General features: G+C 43.1%; 1 protein-coding gene, 1 long non-coding RNA gene and 2 other non-coding genes across 5 annotated transcripts in view; all 4 read right to left on the bottom strand.

Annotated features, from left to right (window-relative positions):
* The window catches only part of LOC116153619 (uncharacterized), a 136,246-nt gene extending 118,988 nt beyond the window's left edge, over positions 1-17,258 (bottom strand). For both annotated transcript variants that reach the window (XR_010381088.1, XM_064486257.1), the window contains exons 1-4: positions 15,006-17,258; positions 7,084-7,172; positions 3,341-3,424; positions 1,533-1,637 (exon numbers count right to left, since the gene is read on the bottom strand). The gene's annotated coding sequence lies outside the window, so the exon portion shown is untranslated. The remainder of the gene's footprint in view (positions 1-1,532; positions 1,638-3,340; positions 3,425-7,083; positions 7,173-15,005) is intronic.
* LOC116153733 (small nucleolar RNA SNORD113/SNORD114 family) lies at positions 4,786-4,857 on the bottom strand. Its single transcript, XR_004137616.1, has one exon. It is a non-coding gene; the product is annotated as a small nucleolar RNA SNORD113/SNORD114 family (small nucleolar RNA).
* LOC116153732 (small nucleolar RNA SNORD113/SNORD114 family) lies at positions 8,429-8,500 on the bottom strand. The gene has a single exon (XR_004137615.1). It is a non-coding gene; the product is annotated as a small nucleolar RNA SNORD113/SNORD114 family (small nucleolar RNA).
* Positions 17,259-17,328: 70 nt separating the features above from the next.
* LOC105095304 (uncharacterized) overlaps positions 17,329-26,552 on the bottom strand; it is a 24,154-nt gene continuing 14,930 nt past the window's right edge. Inside the window, exons 7-9 of the long non-coding RNA XR_004137508.2 lie at positions 21,795-21,860; positions 20,959-21,030; positions 17,329-18,074 (exon numbers count right to left, since the gene is read on the bottom strand). This is a non-coding gene — a long non-coding RNA (uncharacterized LOC105095304). The remainder of the gene's footprint in view (positions 18,075-20,958; positions 21,031-21,794; positions 21,861-26,552) is intronic.

Raw genomic sequence — 26,552 nt, 5'->3', positions numbered from 1 at the left:
CAGATGCTCTACCACTGAGCTATACCTTCCCTCACTCACTCATTAACTTTTAACAATTCATCCAAAATGAACGCAAGCCAAGGCCCTGGACAAGAACACTGACAAATACAAATGTTTCCATACGCTCACTGTCCACAGATATAACCTGTTAGATCCTTTTTTGTTTTACAAATAACAGTCAGTGAACAGAATTGATTTGATCATACACTCTATCATATTCTCGATATTAGTCCATGCTTGACCTTTTTCCAATTAGGCACTTAAACAATTATTTTTAATTTAAATGATTTGTTCCTTTTCTAAATAAATCAACAACCAACTACTCAACACAAATCCAAAACAACAACATGCACTCTCCTGGGACAGAATTAGTTTTTCCTCCATGGAAAACAGTTAAGAGAGACTTGATCTATTTCGGTTATGACACTCTGTGCTTCAGGAAATAATGCATTTAATAATAATCCTTGTTTCACTGCAAATTTGCATCATTGGTCACCATTCATTTACGCTTCTTTATCCTTGCATTGCTTCACTTAAGATACATTTTACAGACATTAAGAACTAAAGCTCAAGGATCACATCTTTGACTACTGACTTTTGCTGTAAGCCCTTCTTCCACAAAGGAAGTAAACAGATTTTTTCTTTCTAATGAATCTCAAAGTTACAGAGCTTAATCAAAATCTTTGATTCCTACATCTCAGAATACTTAGCATTGGTCAATACTGAGCATCTTCTTCCTTTATTTAGATTTCGTTTAATTGCTTTATTCCTTGATTCACTCATAATAATAATAATACAATCAATTTTCATGAATCCAAAAGCCCAAGAACAACATCCTTGAATATCACTAATAACTGTCTATATGCCCATTTCCCACAGTGCTAATAGACAAGGACTTTTTTTGCAACATATATGTGCTTTTTGCACATATAAATTAATCAGCATCCTTGCTTCATATCAGTTCCAGTGGTCCATGCCTGACGCTTTTTCATTTAAACACTATGCAATGAAGGGGAATGGTATAGCTCAGTGGTAGAGTATGGGCTCAACATGCATGAGGTCCTGGTTCAATCCCCAGTACTGTCATCTACAAATATATAAATAAACCTAATTACTTCTCCCAAAAATTAAAAAAAAATTTTTTTTAGTTTTAAAGATGATGCAATGAATAACCAAGGTGCCCACAACCTTACTCCACAACTGAAACACCAGAAATTTTGTCCATCTTCTTATGTGCTCCTCCCTCAAAAATTTAATAGCCTAAATCTTTATTAATGGAAGAGTGCTTAAATGAATTGCAATGCAAACATAAAACACCACAATGTGAAGCTCTAGAAATGAAGAAACACCTGCATCTTTTTCTTTATTGGACTTTAGGAGTGCTAAATCAAATTAATCGTAAATCCCACTTCTGGTCCCCGGTGGTGTTATTTCGTTTTCTTTATTAATATACCCATTTGCTCCTTTGAAAAATTTAAGCAACATCCATAAACCAACCTCCCAACCCCAAGAATATAAACTCTGTTACTTACACCACTCATTTCTCTCCTTACCCACAGAGTTTGTAAACGCCAGGATCTTTAGCATTTGATAATGATTAGATGATATGTAGTATGTTCATTTGGTGAAAATGCAGACTTTCAAAAGAAAAAGCCTAGAGTTAGACGTTTTTAATGGAAGTCAGTCTTGCAGTATTAGATTAATTATAAACTTGGGTCATTTAATAATCTCATTATTGCCCAAGGATGGCACTCCTTATTTATTGACTCATTTAATTTTTATTTTTAAATAATATAATGAAAACCAACATGAGAATAAGAACGCTTATCTATCATAAATATGTGTCTATTTACTCTCTATCCATAAATTTAATAGCTTGTTTATTGTTTTTAATGGATCTCAACTTGTGCAAAATTGGAGAAATATAAATTTTTGTTTTGCAGCATATGCTCACCAATTCGCACAAATTTTCCTGATTTATATGTCTAGTGACTCATTTATTTATTCATGTGTATAATTAGGCATAAAATAAGTTAAGCATTTACACATCTTTCTAAAGAATTCCTCCATGTAAATTTTTCTGTGTACTTCAGCCAGTGGGAGGAGTCTCGAGTTCTCTTTCTTTATCTGGACAACATTTAGGTGTATCAGGAGTAATCGTTATCTTTGGTTCATAACACATGTTCCTCATTGGCCCTTCTTTGGGCTTCTTTTGAATAATTAAAAACGTTAAACACATTCCTTCATTCCCTTATAACTTCATATCAGCATCAGTAAAAACTGAGACAGTGAACAGGAGCACTGAAACATACTCTGCTTAATGGTCATGGCCCATGGACTTAACTGACTAAATCCTCTCTTGATTTTTTAAAACATAAAACTCAGTTTAAAACAATCATAACTCTGATCATATGACACATTCTCAATATTGATTCATATTTGGCCCTGTCTCAAAAAAGCAGTTACTTAAGCAGCTTTAAGCAGCTATTTATGTAAACTATTTTTGTCCCTTTCCTAATTAAAACAATCAACTAAGCAACAGAAGCATCAACCTGAATTCTTAGGTATCTCTGTCTATACTGTCCTCATGGAAGGGTTAAGAGCTTTGAACTATTTCTCTACAGAACCCAGGGTTCCAAACAAGCACTAACGTGTAGTCCTCCTATTCCTCATTCATTTACATGTTTCTTTATCCATTCATGAGTTCACTCCCCAAAGCATTTACCTTATGCCTTTTTTCAGTGGGCCACAGATTTTGAGGCAGGAATTAATTACAATGTTGGATTGATTGCTATCCAACCCCCACCCTAGGAGTGTTTACTGGTCCGAGCTCTTCAATCTTTTCCTTCAGTCCTTTATCCCTCGGTTTATTGATTCAGTCATTCATCTAACATGAACACAATCAGTACTTATAAATTATAAAATCTTGAAAATAAAATCCTTGAATGTTATTGACATCTATCTCCATGCTCATTTCCTACAGAGCTAGTAACAGTAGGCCTCCCTTTCAATGACCTTCTGTGTGGCACACACGTGCTCCCGCTCACAGATCTTTTGAGGGGAAAAATGTCAAAATCAACTGTCATGTAAATATAAAAGAGAACAGCAAACATCTCTGAAAAGGCGTGAAACATATTCCACCTTTTTTTAGAAGTCATCAGCTGTGCAGAACTGAATTAAACATCATTATCTGTGCTGCGTAGGCTATTCCTGTCCCTGGGAAGGTACAGCACTCTTTATTTTTGTACTTTTTGTAGCTATTCATTACTTGGAAATATTCCAGTGAACACCCATGAACAAATTCCCCTAACCCAGAACATAAACTTTGAATGTTACTCACCTTGGTATTTATGCTTCTTAGTCAGAGAGGTGTCAGCCAAACTCTTCACCTTTAGAGGATGAAAGCAGCTATGGTGTGTTAATTCTGAGGGGAAAACCAGGCCTTAAAATTCAGTATTAAATTTCAGTATGTTTAGAGGATACTAATTGTGGAGTTCTCGATTAGACCTAAAACTTCTTTCATTTCATTGGCCCAAGACTATCGCTATTTTTTATTTACTCAAGTATTTAATTTTAAGTTTAAGCAATATAACGAACACCACTGAATCCACTACCTAACCCACAAGTCAGAACTTCACCTTCACATAGGTAAAATTAGGTCATCCTTTTTTAATGGCTCTTTCTTGTGCAAACTGATAAATTTTTATTCTTGTTCCATGGCCATGCTTGACTCTGCTTTATGTATTCATTCACTCATTCATTCATTTAAATCACCCATGGAATCAGTTCACCAGTTGTTCATTATATAAAGAAAAGGGAAAGCACTAAAATGGGCAGTAATCAAGAAACAAAATACTGTTACGTGCGTCTGTCTATGTGCACATTATGCAAAACAGAAAAGCCTTGCTTTTTTTAAAGTATGGAAACCAACTGTGTAAAACAGAATAATCATTGTCCTTATTTCATAATAAAGCTCCTCATTGGTATGTGGTAAGCATCTTTTAAGTAAAATATTCTATTAAGTAAAAATCTATTAATTCATTCACTAATAACAAAATATAATTATAATATGTTATCATTATAATTATAACTCACTGGACAAAACTTTTTCAATAATATTAACATGTGATCATATCCTCACAGTAAACCATCTTAAATTCATCATAACTCTTGTTAGAGGACATATTCTCATCATTGGTCCATGACTGTTCTTTTTTTCAATTAGATGTCTAATTATTTGTGCAAACATTTTGCCCTTTTCTTAATAAAATAAATAATCAGCAACCCACCATCAGTCCGTAATAACAACATTGGTTCATGGGCATACCTGTCTATTTGCTCTCTGCTGAAAGAGGTAAAACCTTGATATATTTATTTTCCTAGACCTTAGTGCTTCAGAAATATCTGAAAACATACTCTCATAATTGAACAGTGGCTTTCCTTGTCTTCATCCATTTGTTCACGTCTTTCTTTAATCATGCATTATTTCAGGGAGGGTATAGCTCAAGTGGTAGGGCGCATGCTTAGCATGCACTATATCCTGGGTTCGATCCCCAGTACCTCCTCTAAAATAAACAAACAAACCTAATTATCCCCTCCTCCCCTTAAAAAAAAAAAAAAGAAAAACTTAAAAAAACAAACCCCCCCAATCATGCATTATTTCATTTACAAAAATAAAAAAATCCATACACAAGGAACATACAGCCTAAAAACAGGATACTGAATATTCCCTTCTCATGCCGCACGCACCTTTCCCAGAGAGGGAATAACTCGATCTCTTCTTATAATGACCTTAAAGCTATAGAGTTTAATCAGAATCCTTAATTCAGACACCCTAGGAGAGTCATCATTGATCCAGACTTGGCATTTTTTGGGGGCTTCTTCATTCATATCTTCCTTTCTGGACCACGTTTATTTGCATAAATTATAATCTCATCAATACCCATGAATCATAAATGCCAAGAACAAGATGAATGATTGTTGCTAAGTCATTAGAGAATGATTGAGTTGACTGTGGTGTGTTCATGCAATAAAGAAAAAGCCAATTCTTAACAGTCTATATTAGATGTTTTTAAATGGATGTGAGTTCTGCACTGCCAGATTAATCATAAATTTGGATCATATCACATTCTCATTACTGGTGCAAAAACTGCACTCCTTTTTATTTATCAATTTATTTTTAAGCTATATAGTAATAAGCATCATAGAATTCAATACCCAACTCAGGAATAAGACTTTTAACTACTGCAGGTGCATGGATGTTTACTCCTTACTCTTGCAGGGAAAACAATTAATACCTTACCAATCGTTTTCATGAATTTTACTTGTGCAGAATTGGGTAGCTTTAAAATGTAGTATCGTGACACATTCTCACCAATAATTCTAGCTTTACCTTACTTTATGACTTCACAGATTCTTTCATTTATTTACTTAATTTTCAGTGGAACAATCTCATCATCCATTTACTTTTCTAAATATATACGTAATTTATAATAAATATATAAAATATATTGCTCAAATATTAAATATAATAATATAATACCTTATAAAATATTTACTATAAATATAAACTATAATAAAATTATGTGTATAAAGTAATAAAGTCTCCAAATGAAACCCAGAACTGAAATACTATTATGACATGCACATGTCTCTATGTACTTAATCCAAGTGGGGAGAAATTAGGTTCCATTTTTTTTCATATGTACATCAGCAGGAGAGAGCAGGATTACTCATTAACCTTATTTCACATCACATGCTCCATACTGTCCATAGTTTGCCCTCCTTTAAATAATCATTTGAGGTAAAATCATATGTATTCAATAACTTACAACAATATATAATTACCTGAGAATCTACACACCTTATACTTACTTGAACATAAAAATGCTAATAATTGCCCATAGGCTCATTACCCACAAAGATAAATGACCATATCAACCTATGATCAACACAGAATGGCAACATGGACACTTGGATGCATCAGTCTGTGTGCTCTGATGAGTCTAGAATTCCTACTGTGCTTCAAAGGGGGTAATAGCTTTCACCTATGCACTACATCGGAACTCTGTTACATAAATATATCACTAACAATACCTGTTTCATGACACTCTCATGAATCACCCATGGATGACCCTTCTGTCTTCATTCGCTTACACATTTATTCATTCATGTATCCATTGATTCACTTACATCTATCCATATATTCCACACCCAGGAACCACTGAGACCCAAGAACACATCCCCAGGTGGCTTGGACTTCTGCTCTGAACTCTACTCCTTTAGAGGGAAAAACTACGTCTCTTTCTAATAGACCTCAGCGTTAGGGTTTAATCAAAGGGCTTGATTCATATACCCCAGAACTCACATCACTGATCCAAGCTCAACACTCTTTTTCTTCATTGATTTATTTATACATATTGTATGGATTGTTTTGTATTATTTACTGATTATTTCATTCATGGTTTCATTGATTAAGAAAAATAATAATTTCAATGAATCATAAAAACCCAAGAGCGAGATCTTTGAATACTGCAGAGAACTGTTTGAAGCTGTTTATTTCCGACAGAGCTGGCAAATGAGATCTCTTTTTAATTAGATCTCAGAGTTTCACATATAGATTAATCCCTAACCTTGCTTTATACCCATCCCATGTGTTTCACCACTCTCTGCTTGCTCATCTTTAATTTCCTCATATTTTAAAAATAATACAATGAACCTACCATCTTACCCCACAACTAGAACACTGACAATACTTTCTATCTTCCTACGTCCTCTGTCTTCAATGACTTAACATCCTAGATCATTATCAATAAATATTCCTAAGATATGGTGCAAAATAAAATGAAATATTAAGCAACTGTGAAAAGGAATGCAAAACCCTCCAACTTTGTTTTTAATGGCACTCAGTTGTACTAAAATAGATTAATCTTAATCCATGGTTCATTACACATACTCAGTAGTGGTCCACACATGGCAGCCTTTGATGTTATTTATGTTTGCAGTAACCACTCATTCCTTTGAAATCATTCCATGGACCACATGAATAATCTCGAAACCAAGAACACAAATTCCGTTACTTACATGACGCCCTTAGCTCTTCATCCACAGAAGTGACAGCCAAGATCTTCATCATTGGCAATCACTGGCAAATCAGATTGGATATACTGAGTCTGTGGAGTAAAAAATAGATTTTAGAAAATTGAAAAGGTAATGTAGATTTAGTTTTTTTTAAGGGACTTTAGTCTTGCTGTACCAGATTTATCATAAAACCATGTTTTCATCACAGCTATGGGCCTCTTTTTATTTTCTTTAATTACTCGTGTATGTAATATAATGACAACTGCTAAATCCACGTCCTAGTGGAAGATTCAAGAACAATGCCTACTCCAAATTCGTTCTATTAAACCCCACCCACATAGGTAAGAGTCCAGATGACCTTCTTTAATGGGTCTTCTTGATTAGAATAAGGTAAACATACATCGTTTCTTGAGATATTCTCTCCAGTGATTCATGCTTGACCCTACTTTATGAATGTATTAGTTTATTTGTTTTTTATTTATTTATTTATTCAGGGACTAACTTGTTCATACTTTTATTTTTTCAAAGCAAAGGCAAAATGGCTTAAAACACTATTATAGGTAACGACCTCTATGCTCTTTACCCAGAGAGGGCAAAGCCCAATCTCCTTTTATGTATATCCGTATAAGGATATCGGAAGAGTACAGTGAGATTAATAAACCATTTTTAATGATCTAATATCCTCACTGGTCCATTTTTGTGCTTTTAAGTAATCTCTTCGCTCATTGACTTGCAGTAGTATTATCGATACTAGTGAACCTACGTACCCCCAGCAAGAATCCTGAACAACACTGACATCTGCCCATAAACTTAATATCCACAGAATGACAACTAAGTATGTTTTTCAAAAATGATACTGATTGAGAAGAACTGATTTAATCATAACTCCTGTCGTATAATGGACTTTTAATACTGACCCAGGCTTAGCCTTTTTTAATTAAGTAGTTCTGTAATTAATTGTCATGTTTCCATTTTTCCCCTTTCTTAATAGGATTCTTAAGAAAATTAACAACCACTGATCCTGGAACAACATGACTCTTAGGTATAGCTTGCCCATATGCTCCTGATCGACATGGTAAAAGCCTTGGACCCCTCACTTACTGGAACTCAACTCCTCAGAAATGTTTAAAAATATTTTCTATCTCATTACATACTCTCATTGTTGGTGGTTATCTAACCCTTTTTGTCTTCACTCATTAATATGTTTCTTTATTTACTCATGCACTGATTCACTAATAAAAGGGTCAATACCTAAGATCTACCAAAGCCAAAAGGCAAGATGCCTGTATCCCTAACTTCAGCTATAAGCTCATGTCCCACCAATGCAGGAAATTAAGTTTGTTTTTATATCGACCTCTCAATTACACGGTTTAATCAAAATCCTTGGTTCAGACACCTCAGAGTACTCATCATTGATCTAGGCTTGGGGCTTTGTTCTTTATTCATTGATACATTTGTTTATTAATTCATTCATTGATTGACTATAATTATATAATCAATATCCATTAATCACAACAAAGAAAGAATAAGATCTAAGAATACTACCCACTTCTGTTTGTTGCTACTTTCCCCCAGAACTAGTACACTGTGTCTGCAGTGGGCCCCACTGCTGCACAGGCGGAACAGTCAAGGTCTGCCTGCGAGCCCACGCGCGCCGTGGCCAAGCCTGGTGCTCTTTCCTTACTGTTTCATTAATTTATTCAAATTTTAAATATGAAACAAAAATCCAGGAACATCTCATTTCACTTCACTAACAATTTTCCATCTTTCTTTGTGTTTTACCTCTCAACAGATTAGAAATCTAAATCTTTATCACTGGTAGAATATGTAAATCAACAGTGGTTAAAAATAAAATGAAATATTAAATCAACTGTAAAATGAACAAAGCACTCTCTTTTATCTTTTCTTAATGGATCTCACTTGTTCAAAGTTGGATGAATCTAAAATTTGTTTCATGGCACATTTCACTAGTGCTTATTCTTGACCCTTTTTATGTATTTGTTTATTCGATTATATATTGTTTAATTTGATTAATCATGGATTAATTTAATTCTATATATATATTTTAGAAGACAATTTAGCAAGAGTAAATATAAGCTCACACAACTCACTCAATATCAAAAACAAACAACCTAATCAAAAAATGGGCAGAAGACCTGGACAGACATTTTTCCAAAGAACAAATACAAATGTCTTACAGGCACATGGAAGGATATTCATCATTGCTAATTATTAGAGAAATGCAAATCAAAACAACAATGAGACATCACATCACACCTGTCAGAATGGCTATCATCAAAAAAGTTTACAAATAACGAACGCTGCAGATGATGTGGTGGGAATGCAAATTGGTGCAGCCACTATGGAAAACAGTACAGAAGTTCCTTAAAAACTGAAAAAAGAACTATCATAACCTCCAGTAATTTCACTCCTGGGTATATATCCAGAAAAACAAAAACACTATTTTAAAAAATTGGAGGGGAGGGTATAGCTCAAGTGGTACAGTGAATGCTTATCATGCATGAGGCTCTGGGTTCAATCCTCAGAACCTCCTCCAAAAATAAATAAACCTAATTATCTACCCCCCTGACCAAAATAAAATAATACAATAATAAATAAAATATTTTAAATATATACATACACCCCAGTATTTATAGCAGCACTATTTACAATAGCCAAGACACAGAAGCAACCCAAGTGCCCATCAACAGATAAACGCATAAAGAAAATGTGATATGTGTGTGTGTGTATACATATACACACACAGTGGTATATAGTGGAATATTACTCAGCCATAAAAAACAATGAAATAATGCCATTTGTAGCAATGTGGATGGACCTCGAAAATGTTATGCTTAATGAAATAAGTCAGAGAAAGACAAATACTAGCCAAGACATGGAAACAGACTAAATGTCCATCAACAGATGACTGGATAAAGAAGATGTGGTATATTTATACAATGGAATACCACTCAGCCATAAAAGCTGACAACATAATGCCATTTGCAGCAACATGGATGTTTCTGGAGAATGTCATTCTAAGTGAAGTAAGCCAGAATGAAAAAGAAAAATACCATATGAGATTGCTCATATGTGGAATCTAAAAAAAAAAAAAAAAAAAAAAAAAAAAACAAAACAAATACAAAACAGAAACAGACTCATAGACATAGAATACAAACTTGTGGTTGCCAAGGGGGCGGGGGTTGGGAATGGATAGACTGGGATTTCAAAATGTAGAATAGATAAACAAGATTATATTGTATAGCACAGGAAAATATATACAAGATCTTATGGTAGCTCACAGAGAAAAAAATGTGACAATGAATATATATATATGTTCATGTATAACTGAAAAATTGTGCTCTACACTGGAATTTGACACAACATTGTAAAATGATTATAAATCAATAAGAGATGTTTTAAAAAATGTCAATTTATTAAAATAATCTTGAAAAAACAAACAAAAAAAGACAAATACTACATATCACTTATATGTGGAATCTAAAAAATAATACAAATGAATGTATGTACAAAACGGAAACAGACTCATAGGCACAGGAAACAAACTTGTGGTTCCCAAAGGAGAGAGCGAGGAGGAAAGACACGTTAGGGGCATGGGATTAACAGACACAAACTACTATTTATAAAATAGGGAAACAACAAGGATATACTGTATAGTACAGGGAATTATAGTCATTATCTTGTAATAACTTATAATGGAGTATAATCTACAAAAACCCTAAATCACTAGCTGTATACCTGAAAATGACATAATATTTTAAATCAACTATACTTCAACTTTAAAGAAAGAGTAAATTCACAAATTTATAATATTCATTTAAGGTTAAACAAATAGGCTGGAGCTTAGTCCTCATATGCTTTCTATGGACACCAGCAATGAAGAATGGATTTATCCTAATATTTGCTTTATAACTTAAAAGTAAAGAGCGAAGTCCTTCATCAGTACAGAACGGCGCGTCAGCTCTAGTGCACGCATAATGCCGAACAGAAATCAGGTATGCAAAAGAGGGAACCACAGTAGGTTTAAACATTTTAAATGAATGTTAGTTGTGAAATTAACCATAGTCCTTGACACTGTTATTTCAATGAACACCAGTGAGTTGATCACCTCCAAGAAGAATACAAATGGTGGCCATTACCAACATGCCTTCATTCTCCCTCCTAGACGGTGACAGCTCCCGGCAGGAGAGCACACGTCACGGGCCCAGCAGGGCCCAGAGCTGCAAGGGAGCGGACTGCTGTGCTTCCCCTTCTCTCCCTCTGCGAGTGGGAGGGGTCCCAACACAGTATGTTTACCATGTAGGGGCAGATAACTCACCTCTAGTTTCTAAGTCCCTGAATAAAGAAGAGTCACATCCAAACCAGAAGTGAACCATAATGCTCTGGACTGTGAAGGGAAGCACTGGTTTTATAGACTTCTGGGATGTTTGGAAGAGAGCATGGCTGTATTTCATGTAAGAACACGAAGTACCTATTTCTGAACAATTGGGAGAAATGTGCGAGGTTATGTCATTTTTCAGCACATAGTCCCTCTCCCTTCCCTGTCCTCTGTGGGAAGCATAGCCTTCCCCACACCACCGGTGTTGTGCCGTCTGACCTGCACTGCACAACGACGTGGGAACAGATGTGACTTAAACCACGTCCAAACAGAGGCTTTAAATGTGCTTGGGGGCTGGGGTTTCCTGGCCTCTGGAACTCCAAGCTTTCCCTGTAAGAAGAGCATGTTCCAGACCTTACAACTCCTTTATCTGGGGGCCTTGAACAAGGAGGCAAGGTGGGCAGACGTGAACCCAACCCACAGCCTGAGCACAGCTGCTGTAAGAAACCCACAGACCCATAGGTGAGAAATAAATATTGTTTTGTTGTAGCCATTGCTGTTTGGAAGCCACTGAAATTGTGGGTTACATTTTATGCAGCAGGGGAAGGGTATAGCTCAGTGGTAGAGCGCACGCCCAGCAGGCATGAGGTCCTGGGTTCAATCCCCAGTGCCTCCATTTAATAAACAAACAAACAAACATAATTCTCCCCCCAAAAAACAAATCTACTTGTTAAGTAGCACTGTCACAGTAATGACTAATTCATACATTTCCTTCCTCTAATTTTTAAGAATTTATTCATTTATTGTCTTTTTCATAATACAGTCAATGAAATCACCATGAATGTACTATCAAGCCTAAGAAAAACTGTAAATTTTATCCATATAAATGTATGGATATATAGTATGTATGGATATAAATGATAGCTAGATTTTGCTAATTCTTACCCATAAATAGAGAGAACCAAAAGACCTCTATAAAATAAGCTTCACTTGTACAAAAATGTATTACTACGGGGGGAAGGGTGTACCTCAGTGGTAGAGTGCACGCTTAACATGCACGAGGTCCAAGGTTCAATCCCCAGTGCCTCCTCTAAAGAAACAAATAAATCGACCTACCTCCCCCCCCAAAATAAAAAATAAATAAAATTTTTTTAATGTATTAATACAAATATTTGGTTCATGATACACTTTTTTGATTGGTCCCTCTTAGTCCTGTTAACTATATTGACAATTAGTGGCATCTGTCTATGTGTTACTCACTAACGAATGTAAGAGACCTCTTATTTATGGACCAGACTTGTGGTGACTTGTATTAATCACAAACCTTGGTACATGCCATGTTATCACCCTTGCATGTACTCTCTACTATGTATTATTCAATTTTTGAAGTAAATAATATGAGTATCTGCAAATCCTCCATTCAACACAAAATTATAACTCTGAAAATAAATTTTTCATCCTCTCCCACCAAAATACATAGGTCTTCAACATTAGAGAAACGTTCGCATAAACTATGAGGCACACATTCACAAAATAATACTAAATAGTCGATAAGATAAATGAATAATCCTAGGTCTATTTTTCATGAACCAAAGACTTTTTTGCCAGTGAATCTCAGTTGTGCAGAACTGGATTCATTATAATCTTTTTCTCATGGTACATACTCATCTCTGGCCCATAATTAACCCTCTTTTATTAATTTATGTGTTTAATTATTCATATCTAATGTTCAAGAAACTCTCATTAACCAACTATCCAACGCAACTAATAGAGGAAGCATTATCCACATATGACTATTTAAATTTAAATTAATAGAAATAAATTAAAGTTGAAAATTCGGTTCCTCATGCACAGCGTCCACATTTCAAGTGCTCAGTAGTCGCACGTAGCTAGTGGCTGCCATATTGAACAGAACAAATTACAGACCACGTCCGTCATTGCAGAAATCTGTAATGCACAGTGCTAGCATATGCTCTTTACCCTTAGGTAACTGTCTAGAACTGTTTCTAATGAAACTAAATTGGATTAATCATAATTCTTGATCATCGGCCTATGCCGATTCTCTCTTGCGTGATTTCATCACTTCAGAGAGATTTTAATAAGCAACCATAAATCCAATCTCTTACCCCACAGGTAGAACACTGGCATTATCTTCCATATCTCTTTGTGCTTCTTGCCCACAGAGCCTAGATCTTTATCCATGAAGGAATATTTAATAGACTGTGTACAACTACACCATGAAATACAAAACAGCTGGAAAAGAGTGAAATAGGCTAGGTTGTTTTTAAGCCAGTCAGGAGCATGGGACTCAACTAACCATAATCCTTTCATCCTTGGGCCATTTCATCGCTAGTCTAGGTTTTGTCTCTTCTTGCATTTTATACCCTGACGTAAGCATTTTTTTAGTGCTGAAATCAACACCCAACACACCACAATGCAAAAACAAGCCTATTTACTCTGTAATCAACACATACTTTAAATGGACCTTGGAGGTACAGAATTACTACAATATTAAATTTGGATTATGATACTATCATCATTGGCCCATTTTTGCCCTCTCTTGTTTTGTTTATTAATTTGTTCATTCATTCATATATTTACTTGTAAACACCCTTGAACAACCTTCCAGCCAAAGATTTAAGAACATCAGCTATTACCTTTTCTTTACCTTATCCACCCAAAGAAGAGTCAAAGTTCTTATAAACACAGCACGATTAAATAAAAGATGATGTGTCCATTTTGTGAAACAGAAAGCAACTGTTTAAAAAAATGCACGGTCTGGATCGCTTTTAACAGCTCTCAGTAGTGTGGAACTGGATTCATCAGCCTTGGTTTGTGAAGCATTATCCTCATTGGTCTGTGCTCGGCCCTGTTTAATTGTATTTACCCCTTTAAGAAATCATAAAAGAATACCCATGAATCTTACCCAACATATTAAAAAACTACCAATTCCTTATGTTTCTATGTGCACGTCTCTCACTGAATTCACAGCCTAAATTTCATCAATAGAAAACTGTTTATACAAACCATGCAGTATAAATCAATAGTAGATGCCATTAAAATAAAATAAATAGGGTAGATATTTTTGTTTTAATGTCCCTCAAATTTGCAGAACTGTGTAATCATAAATCTTGGATCATGATACATCATCTTCATTAGTCCATGCTTGACCTTGACCTTCTTTGATTTTATTTATTTTGTTATTTTATCCATTTCTTTTTAATAAATCAATAAACATACATGAACTCACCATTCACCCTAAGTACCAATTATATTTATGTAAACATATATATAATAAATGTAAAATGTCATTACATATATATGAATGTCAAATTAATATAATGATTCTTATATAATTGTTTTTATTTGCAGATTCCCTACACAGAGAACAGGCCCGTTACATTATTTTTTAATTTAGCAACAGTTAAGTCAAATGAGATTCATCAGCCTTGGTTCATGACACAGCCCCATCACTGGTCTGTGCTTGGCCATCTTGGATTTTATTTGTGCCCATTCATGTTTAATAACGCAAAACACACCCATCAACCAGCCACCCAACCATAAAACAACACTAACCATCACTCACATTGGTGGTCCGTGGCTCATTTCTCACAGAGGTTACAGCCAAGATCTTCATCAACACAGTGTCATTAGACCCACTCCGGGGCCTCCATTCTGTAGAACACAAGGCAGACATTTAAAAAGATGAAACAACCAGGATATTTCCTAATGGCCGTTGGGTGAACCACACAGGATTAATCACAAGCTTTGGCTCATGGCGGTCTCACCACTGGCTCAAGCATAGCTCCCACTGTATACATTTTTTCATTTAATAATTTTATTTATTACAATAAACATGCATGAATTCACCACCCTCATCCAAAACAAGAATAGTAACTATTCCAAGCATTGCTCTCCATGCTTCTTTACAGAAGAACCAGCCCAGACTTCTTCCTAATGGGCTCAGATACACAAAACTGAAGCAATAATAATCTTTGATTCCAGATATAATCTCACTGTTGTTTCCTACTTGTCCTTTTTATTGCTTTTACTTATTTTTTTAAATACAGTAAACAGAGGACCTCAGCACTAACCCACAACAAAAATATCGATCAGTACATATATACCGAAGTTTCTTAACCAGAGGTGAGAGCTCTTGTTTTGTCATTTTAAATAGTCCGCAATTGGAGGGAGGTTATAGCTCAAGTGGGAGGGTGCATGTTTAGCATCCACGAGGTCCAGGGTTCAATCCCCAGTTCCTCTTCTAAGAAAATAATAGATAAACCTAACTACCTCCCCCCTCCAAAAAAAGTTTCTTTAAATAGGCCATAGTTATACATAGGTAGACCTACATTAACCCATAACTTATAAAACGCTATTTTGGTGGCCCACTCCTCGTCCTCTCTCATTCTGTCACGTGTTGCATTTACTCATCTAGCTCACTTCTGACTCCACAGCAAAAACACATCGTTCTGCCCAGGACCCCCAGCCCCAACAGCCTGGAACTTACTGAAGTTTATTTTGCTATTTTTAATAACTCTCGTGGGTGGACCTGGATTACTCCTGGCACTTGTTTAAAGACACATCCCCATCCCTGATGCATGTCTGGCACACTTTAACTTTCCTTGTGCATTCATTCATTTTCAGCAACTCAGTGAACAACCGTGACCCCCCGCTTCTACCTGTCTGCAGTTTCCTTCCCCACGGCCAAGATCTTCTCCGGCAGGGGACCCCCAGTGTGCCCCTTCTATGGAACACAAAGCCCCACTGAAAGGAAGAAAGTAACCCAGAACGTTCTGGCGATGTTAATGTCAGGTTAGCCGACCCAGATTGATCATACTCTTTAGTCCCAAACACATTCTCACAATTGCTCTACTCAAGGCCATTATTACATTATTGCTTTATTCTGTTATTATTTTTAATAATAAAATTAAGAACCACAAACCACTATGGTCTCCTTTTCCATGTCCCCGGGTGATGGAGAATCAATCACAACCTTTGGCTCCTGACAGGGTCTCATCGCTGCGGCAGCCGGCTTCTCTCCTTTCACTGGCTGTTAGAAGCGGTGTGGTAACCCCGCGGCCCCCACCTGCATTCCTCCCTCTGCTCCCCTCGCTGCCCTCTAGCAGAAGCAATCACTTCCAAATCTCCCTCTGTCCCTTCCCCTTCTACACGTATAAAATGTTTATCACATATATATTCTTAAAAAAATATTTTCCACAGTTCCGCGGCTGGTGGGCCTCTGCAGGGCCTCTGTCGAGGGGGCAGAATTAAACACGAATGATTGACTTCAGAGCACACCCACCGGCGGGGGGTGGGGGCAGTAGGACTCCAACCCAGATCCTTGAACTCTACTGTGTTTCCCTGTGCGCAGTCACGAGGCACCGTGGCCCGATGGTCAGGGCACACGTGCTGGCACCACATGGCCTGCCTCCAAATCCAGCCTCAAATCCTGACTAGCTGGGCCGCATCAGGAACGTGAACTAACCTCTCTGTGCCTGTCTTCCCACCTGTAAGATGGTCACAGCACTAGTCCCTGAGCATAATTAGCTATTATTTCCATGCCAAAGCCCAGCCAGGTAAAGCCCCTCCCCGCCCTGGCTCTGAGCCCCTCACCCAGATCTTTCTTCCCTCTGCAGCAGCGCCCGAGCTCTGGTGCTAGACAGACAGACAGACCAGGTTCCACCCCAGCAGGCACTCGTGAGCGGTGTAACTGCAGAGACGTGACCTGGCTTCTCTGTCTTGTGCCCCGACTTGTGCGATTTGTCGACTGAGGCCAGCAACACCCTCGTGGGTCCAACGTTGAGGATGCGTTTTGCAGCTCCCACCCTGCGCTCACCCGGCCCCTCCCCTCTCCTCCCCCGTGCCACCCACCCCATGGGTCCAACAGCAACCCCCCCGCCGTCTGACTAGAGAAATGAATGATCTCCACACTCAGGCCAAGGGAGTCGGGAAGGAGGGGCACTGGGCAGGAAACTGCTGGGATCTACTCCTTTTTGGGGACCTGGCATCAAAGCTTAAGCAAGTGCCCTGGAAAACAGAAATCCGGCAAGGGGCGCACTCGGGAAAACTGAAGTCCAGTTCAGGAAACGGGGCTGCCTTCTGGGGGAGTCTGTGCCCTGAGATCCTTGACGTTCAAACTGTTCCCCAGAAGCCAGAAAGGCCTCTAGCGTGACCCTGATGGGGAAGACACAGACAGCTGCCTTCCTACCCTCCCAGACTGGCCTGCTAGGTGCCCAGCATGCGGCTTCAGAGCAACTCTGAGACACGAAAAATAAAAATGAAGTTTAAAACATGCATATACTATAAAGATGTGTATATAGGGTAATATATCCACAAACAGACCCATGTGGAGACTCACAGAAGGGAGTCACGGAAAGACCACTAGGCTGGGGACCCCCTCCCAGGCCCCTGCCTTCGCCTTCACCCCACGGCGGGGCCCAGGGCCAGTCCCTCCCCATGCTGAGCCTCAGGGGGCAGGAACCTTGTTAGTCTCCCCTCCCTCCCAGGTGGTATGAAAATGAAAAGCATAAAGTTTGAGTGCAGGTTCCCTCAAAGCAGCAGAGGCTCATTAATGCTGTACCTCCTGTACACAGCACGTCGCGTCCACAGCATGCCTGAGCATACATTATCTCCTTTGATCCGCACCACAGTCCTGTGAATAAGACATAATAATCATAATTAGCCAATATTTATTGAATGAGTGCTCTCCACCAGTCACTATGCTGTCTGCTTTGCGTGCACTGACTGTCCTCTGGGGCGGGGACAAACCGACTGCATCTCTCTCTTTTTTTCCCCTCAAAATAGTTCTGAGCATGCATTTTGTGCCAGGCACTGGTCTAAGTGCCAGAGGAGACAGCAATGAACAAAACAGACAAAACCTGAGAGCCAACATCCTTCCGGGCGGAGACAGAAACAGGCAACATTCAAAACAAGTAAGTACAACACGCGGGGTACAAGCCGGTGATGCGGGCCTGGAGAGAATGAGGCAGGAAGGGGCTGACAGACAACGAGAGAGCTTCCCTGAAAGGGTGACACTGGAGCAGAGACACAGCCCCACTTCACACATGAGGAAACTGGGTCTCAGAGAAGGTAAGTGACTTGTAAGCGGTCACACTGCTAGGAAGACGCTGAGCTGGGTGGCAAACGTGGGAAGGCTGGCTCCACTGTCTCTCACCCACTTGGCCCCAGTGCCTCATTTTTGTAGCAGTTCTTGCTCTCTGATACCCTGCTGCCAGCCTACGAGGTGAGTGTGTGAATGAATGCACGTGTGGGCGAACCGGAGGGCTTGTCTGACCCCCCACACAAGCAGTCCCAGGGGCACAGGGCGCCCTCGGGTGTGCCAGCAGTTCTCGATGAATAAGCAGACTGTCTTTCTTGGAAGAGACGCGGTGGTGACAGTTCCTGCAGGACTTGCACAGATTCTGGGATCAGGTCATGCTGGGTCATAGCATGCACCCAACATGGCCCATCAAGTTGGCACAGATGTTAAGCCCATCTCCTGCCACTTGGCTTCCAGGGCATCCAGATGCATCCCCCTCCCCGGTGCCACCCCAACACACAGCCACACGCCACCGAGGCTTAGGTTGCAAATGCTCTGCCCAGGAACGAGAGGAGGAGACCCGATCCTCATGCCCCACACGGTGTGAGACTCAGCTGGAACAACCCTTTGTTCCAACTGGCCACCCTCAGAAGACCAAACAGGAAACATGTCTAATGTGGCTATTTTCTAGTCTCCACCCCCCACCCCAGAAAAAACAGGTAGGGAAAGAAATTTGGCGACAGCATATGTGGGAACTCGGGAAGCTTGCTTGCTGCTTCCAGAGGCCATGAGTTGAACCAAGAGACTTTTAATTGTTCATCTTGCCCTTCACCTACTCAGCTTCTTCTCAGCTCTCATACAACCTCCCTAAAAACTCTCAACACCCTCAAGAAAGTCCCTCTGGGGGAGTCCCTCCTTGTCCAGGGATTAATCGTTCCTAGGATGGATTATGTCCATTTGGTGCATATAACTCTTGTTTCCATGAACTAAAATCTTCTGGTCTTAAATTTATACTTGTTTTTCTATTTCACTGACTCCCTCTCAAGGGCAAACTCATACACCTCTATGAACACCTATTCAGCTACCTGTAAAATGTGGGTAACGACTCTTACCAATCAGAGATATTAAATCCCATCTCCATGAAAACAGTTAAAACAATTATAATTTTAATTAAAATGAAATATTTATTGTATCCTTCCAATATGGGAAACTTGGACTTAAACACTTTAAGTGTTTGACTCATTTAATCCTCAAGTACGCATTCATAAAGTACTGTCGGTGTCCCCATATTACAGCTGAGGAAACTGAGGCACAGGAGTTAAATACTCTGTCTGAACTCACAAAACTAGTGAATGGGATTGAAATCTGAGCATCTGGCATGTGTGTAACAGGGCTTAGCCCATAAGCAGATTATCAAAACATATCTGCTGAATTTAAGCCAGGTCTTCAGGAAGGCTTGCTGATTTGCCCCTCGGCCCTCTGTCTGATTCCCTCTCTCCTTGCCTTGCACGCCTTCAGGCTCTAGAGTCTACATGTGCTTCTCTTCGCATTCAGACATAATCTGAGCTCCCAGAGACTTAACATAACTTGATAATTGTACAGCAGGATGTCAGTGATACATTTGACCCCTGCATGTGTGATAGTCACAAATAGGATAAACTAGAGAAAGTGTTACTTGAGAAATAATTTGAAGTCTGGGGGTAAGAAAGCCAGCTCCCTGACGGGCCAGGAGGGTGAGTCTGACCTGGATGAACCAACCCTGAGGACCACAGACTTTTTCATGCATGATCATAGAGAAAATGAAGCAGGACAAGGGTGTAGGTTTGAAAGAAAAGCAGACTAGGGTTCAAATCCTGGCTCTCTATTTGCTCCCTCCAGGATTTGGGGCAAGTCACTTACCACTTCTAAACTAGTTTCCTTTTATCTTAATTGAGGATGGACTGCTATCACGGAGGGTGGTTGTGATGATTTAGAGGACAGAAAACTTTGCCAAGGGACCAGAAAATGACTGAGCATGCCGTTAGGCTTAGGGATTAGTCATCTAGGAGAGTCAGTGGAAAGGAGGCCGTCTGTTTCTCGGTGCAGCGTGAAAGCAGCTGACACCTAGAGTTGCTACTGAGCAGCTCTAACACCAGAGGTAGGACTTGGTCCCTACGAGCCGGTGGCCCACCTGTTGTCCCAGAGCCACCTGAGCAGGTGAGTACGCTCAGAGACAGGACCGAAGGCAGGAGTTTCACCAGCAAGCTCCACTTAGAGGAAACCTCTCTTCACAAACCAAGTGAGCCTCCAACCTCGGTGAGAAACTGCCTGTTCTCTCTCATTCACCCATCCATCCACCCTCCGCACTTTAATTCACTCACCCATCTCAGCAGCCTTCATCAGGCAGCTGGCCTCTCTCTCTCTACAGCTGCATCTTGATGCAGGCATCCATCCAGCCAGCCAGCAGACTTAAAAACCATCCTTCCACCTCCCCACCATGCAGAAGAAACACACAAACCTGGGTTGGAATCCTGGGTCCTGCTTCTTACCCGATCTTGGATCAGTCACTGAACTCTCAAAGTTCTCTCAACTGAAAAATGAAGGGAAATCAGATGTAGCTGGGGCGAGGATGTAAAGAAAGCGTGGACATACCAGTGCCTGACCTGAGCGAATGATTGAGATGTTCGTTCCCCTTGTGTCTGTGGTCAGGCTGGGATTTACACAGGGAGAAAACCTCTGTATCTTGCCTGATATACTGAGAAAAGCTTTTTAGAAATTATCTGCAATGGCGTGCAACCCCCTGGGGCACCAGGGGCTGGGCAGGGGCCAGAGAGTTTGGGGTAGTGGGCCCTCCTGGACTCACAGCACAGAGAGCGCCACCTAGTGGACTGGCAACAGGCGGGTTCCCCAGCGGGTCCCAGGTTGCAGGAGCTGCTGTCTACTGTAGGGCAGCTGAGTTGCGAGCCAGCTGGGAGGTCCCAGCCCCCTGGACTGCAGGCTGCCCAGTTGGGATGTGGTGCACGTACTGTCTTAATCACTCAGGGGGCCTGGACTGCCAGGAGCTCTTTGTTTTGTGGATGATTGCCAACTCTGATTTGCCTACCCCAGCCCAAGTCCCCTTTAGGAGTTTCCCAGAAGAAAGAATAATTCTAGCAGCTACTGTTTGCTAAGTGTCTGTTGTGTATTAGATACAGGGCTGGGGGCTTCAAGTAATCATCTCTGATCCTCTAAACAGCCCTAGAAGAGACCCAGAATTTGCCCCTTTTTCGGTGAGAAAACTGAGGTTTGCTGAGCTTGGGTTACTCACTCAAGGTGAGGGTAGAGATTTAAACCCCTGAATTTGTAGCTACTCACCTTCTACCAACCCATCGCCCCTTGAAAGTGCAGGAAAGAATTTGGACACTGACTTGAGCAAGCCAACTGTAAAAGAAATTTATGAGTCAACCGGGGATATCTGAATGCTGAAGAGCTGTTGAATGACATTAAGAAAATGCTGTTAATTTTTTAACTGTGATAATGGCATTTTGTTTTCAAAACAGAAAAGAGTCCTTTTTTAGAGACACACACTGAAAAATGCTGGAGGAAAGGATATAGTGTCTGGAATTCGCTGCAAAGGAGTGTGGGGTTGGTGGGGGGCGTGGGGAAGACAAGATGGTGTTTAGATGGACCACGAGGGCCTGGGAGTTGATGGTGGCAACAATATGCAAATTGTGTACACTGCGATGAAAATCTGTCTGTTTTTCTCCACTTCTGTGTTGTTTAAAAATTCTTGTAATTAAAGGTTTTTAAAATCAACAGGAGATGAGTAGGTGGGAGAGGGAGAGCCATTTAAAAGGGCAAAGGGGCCCAGGGTCTAAGGTAAATCTCGGAGAGCATCAGGGAGCCGATTCACAGAAAACAAACTCCTCCAAGTGGAGAAGGGACAGGAGAGGGGCTGGGGTCGGTGGCAGCAAGCCACTCTAAGCTGGGTGGATGAGGCAGAAAGTCGAAGGGTGTGGGGCACTGCAGAGCGATACACCTCCTGCGCCCCCCAGACCCTCCAGTCCCCTCCCAGGCCCTCTGGTCTCCCTCGGATCTCCCTTTCTCCCCCGTGGCCCTCCTGTCTCCCCCAGGCACCACTGCCCCTTCCCTGGCTGCTCTGCCCCCCTCCCCAGGCCCTCCTGACCCCATGCAACCTCTTCTGGCTCAAAAAGGTCCTGCAGAAACCTCCCTGCTCCAAGGGGGAGCTGACCACCTGATGCGTCCTTCCCAGGACCAGCTTAGCCTGGCTGGGGAGAATCCAGCTGTCTAGCTTGTCAAATGCTTTTTTTTTCCTGGCTGTTTTGGGGAAGACAAGAGTTGGCGCTTTTTGCCCTAAAACCCTGTGCCAAGCTGTCCTCAGCACCCTCAGCCCCTCTCTTCCCAACCTCAGCCTCCCTCTTTTCTGTCAGTCACATCACTGCAAACTCACTCACACTCGACCCCGAGGCCCACGGCCATCTCCCCGGGCCCCTGGCTCCCCCATCCACCGCTCCCTTTCTGGCCCCTCTGCAGCTGCCAGACCCTCTGCACAGTCGGCTTCCTGGGCGCCTCTCCACCCTCTGCCCCGCCTGGAAGCGCTCCCTGCCTCTGCCTTCCCTTCCCACTTTGGAGAGCCGGCCACGGCCACCGGACCTCCCGCCGCAGCCTGCTGCATTGCAGCGCGGCCCTCCGTGAGGGAGGGGTGCAGCCGCAGTCACCCCAAGGCCGGAAAGGCCCGCTCCCGGCCACCCCCAGCCCAGGGCAGGGCCTGGCTCCCTTCCGCATCTGCCACAATGAAAATCAAAAATGCCACAGCAAATGCCAAATCGCTGGTCCCCACAGACTGTCTCCCCCTCCTCACTTTCCGGGCTCAAAAATGTGGCCCAGGCAGCCCCCTTGTGGCACTTGGGGGCGCCACAGACGCTTGGCTGGTGTCTGAAGAATTCAGACTGTCTGATTCCACTGCACCGTGAGTTGGCACAAATCTGAAGTGGCCCAACTGCTACCCGCTGCGGACCTCCGCTCGGCAGCCTGTCTGCGTGGGGGACACCGCTCCCCTCTCCCTTCTCCCGCCCGCGTCCCTCCCTGTGGCTCCCTCCCTCCCGGAACTGGAACTCTCCTGTTGAGCAGGGCTCTGACAAGCTGACAGGTGTCTGGTGACTGTAATAGCGGCAGGGCTGGGGGGAGGTGTGGGAATGGGAGCCTTTCCCGCGATGGTGTTTGGTTTCCGTCTCACGCAGATGGGGAAACCGAGGTGCATGGAGGCCCAGCATCCTAGTCAGAGGCAGAGAAGGGGCTGGGGCCCCTGCCCTCAAGAGTGGGTTCTACCCTGGGCCTTTTCCTGAGGTGAGGGGCTGCCCCCTCTCAGCCATCAAGCCCTACTCCCTGCCAAAGCTCATCCTCTCCAGGAGCGAGCCCTGTGGGTCCCCCGGATGTGCTCCCTCCTCTCCAACTCACAGTCCACACAGACAAGCCCCAGCCCCTCCCGTCTCCATCTGCAATCTGCCTGGAGGTGGGCAGGGCCCTCTCTCGTCAGGTTAATAATGCCATTTTCATAAGCCTCTGCCCATAGGTGCTACCACCTAATTTTGAATCTGCCCTTCAAACGGATTGGGCCACAAAGGAGCTGGGATCTCAAGCACTGCTGGGAGGTGCTTATAGCTAATCAATCCATCCCCTGCCCACCCACACCCCCCAGCTCTCAGCAGAGCCTCGCTGAACAGCCTCAGATGGACTGGGGTTCCATCCGAGCCCAGCCTCACACCAGCTGAGACGGTGAGTACAGGACTTCACCTTTCCCTGCCTCAGTTTCTCCATCAAACAAATGGGGATTTTTGAGGCTGGTGCCCAGAGTTACTGCCAGGATGAGTCCTAGGCAGACAGCCCAGCTCAGGGCTGGTCCCCTAGCAGACAGGGCCCCGGGAATCTCAACCGCCACCATCTCCCCCATGATTACTTATTTACCGTGACTTATGCCCCATCTCTTTTCCCCACTAGACTGAGCTTTGAGGACAAGAAGCCGCTCCGTATTGCCCCGTGTCCACCCTTCCATCCAGGTCTGGGCCCGGGAAGGTAGGTGCCTTGCGCTGGCTCGGGGAGTAAGTGCCTGGAAGGATGCTCACACTCCGAGTGCCTGGATTCCACTGAGCTGCTCTCCTCCAGACGCCCCCTATCTGAGCTGGCCCTTCTAGGGGAGGAAAAAACATTCCTTGTTTCCCTTACCCCAGGGTCCCCTTGTGCTGTTATTTACAACACAAATTCTTGCTCTATTAGAGGCAGATGTGGGCTAGCATGTCATTTCTGAAGTCTTCTGCATCTACTGTGAGCTCACAGGCCATGGGCTTCCTCTGGCTGACTTGATTTGTGCCACGAAGCCGGCAGAGGGGACTCTGCCTGGTGAGGTTCCTGTTTGTATTCAAAGCAGGGTCTCTGAAAGCCAGGCTGTTTTCTTTCCTGTGACACTTGCCACACATGGGCGTCCCTCCCTGGGCCTCCCGTGTACCCCACAAGCAGTTACGAAGTGTCTGCTGTGTGTAGGGGGCCACTCTTATCTCGTTGAGTCTCCCAGCAAGCCGGTGAGGGGGGCCCTGTCATCTCCATCGCACGGAGGAAAACCCGAGGCTCTGGAAAGTAAAGGGAACTGCGTGGTCTCGCAGCTAGAGAGCGGGGAGGGGAGCCGGGGAGCCCCCAGCCCCGCCGCGGGCGCCTGCTGCCGCCACCGCCGCTGCCAGGAGCTGACCAAGGCCGGCCCGGCCGTCAGCAGCTCCTGCGGAAAAGGCAGGGGGTTTGCACTGAGATCGTTCGCCCAGGCAACTGGCAAAGGGGCCGTAAAAAACCAAGAGGGCTTGAAAGCCGCTTAACAGATAGCTACAGAGCAGCTGGACCTGGGAGGGCAGACCCGCGCCCCCCCCTGGGCTCTCTGCAGAACAGCAGGGCAAAGGGCTCCATCCCGGATCCGGGCGAGCAGGGGCAGAGGTGCTGGGACAGGTGTAGACGGCCGGGATGGGACAGTGACGGGCACTCCGAAGCTGAGCCCACAGATGATGGGGGGCTTGCCATTCAGCACGGAAAAGAGCACTAAGAATGAGCCTGCTGCCTGCAAAGAGCTGAGGGCAGAGGGGGCGAGGGGGCTGCGTCGGAGCCGCGGAGGCAGATGCAGAAAGCAGGGCGGGCTCAGCAAAGCAGCTCGGTGTACGAGCCCTGAGCGGGCTGCTCAGGGAGAGAGGGAGCTCCCTGTTACAGGAGGCATCCGAGCAGAGAGAGGCAGGCCGTTCCTTGGCCAGGAGGCTGCAGCGCGGCTCCCTGCCCGGGCTGGCAGCCCGCACGTCTAGGCCTTTGAGAAGCTCCTGCAGCGCTAAGTCCCGAGCAGAGCTGGCCGCGGAGGAGGCAGGCTGGGGTCAGAGCAAGGATGCGCAGACTTTCCCATGTACCTTGCCCTGAGCTCAATGGCAAAGGCACGGAGATGGCCGGTGGAGCACAACTGTCACAATGAGGCAGTGAGGGAGAGGAGCGGAGAAGGGGGTGAGTGCCGGGGCCAGCGGGGGGAGGTGGGGGGCTGTCCTGCAGCCGACTCCCCATCTCAAGGGCTGGGCCACCTGGAGTGGCCAAGTGCCTGCCCCGGCTACCATGCCCAGAAAGGCTGTCCTGGGTCCTCTCTGGGGCAACAGGGTGGCGCAGAGGGTGGGGGCCAGCCTTCCTGGGGGTGGGGGGGGGACCGAAGGAGGGGGGTCTGGTGAGTCGAGGGGCTGACCCGGTCGTGGGAAAAGCAAGGCCCTTTTCTGGAGGCTGGGCCGCAGCCATGGATTCGGCCGGCCACTGGCCCGTGACTTGGATGCTCTGGGGACCGGTGAAAGCCCCTCACCCAGCGGTGGGGCTGAGGGGCCTGCCTGCTGATGAGCGCGGCCCACGCTGGCGTCGGGCACGGGCCCTCCAGGCCCATTCACGGGTCTCAGTTCCCAGGAACTCTGGGTGGATGGGGCCTTTATCAGGGGACCCCCGCTAGACAAGGCTCTGTTTCGCAGTTTCTAAAGGAGTTTTCTTGTCTTTGTTCCCAGTGCAGGCACTGAGTGTGTGTGTGTGTCTGTGTGTGTGTGCACGAGCGTGCACACGTGT

This window comes from Camelus dromedarius, chromosome 5 (assembly GCF_036321535.1).
Source record: "Camelus dromedarius isolate mCamDro1 chromosome 5, mCamDro1.pat, whole genome shotgun sequence".
Lineage (NCBI taxonomy): Eukaryota > Metazoa > Chordata > Mammalia > Artiodactyla > Camelidae > Camelus > Camelus dromedarius.
This window is presented reverse-complemented; position numbering and strand designations above follow the sequence as displayed.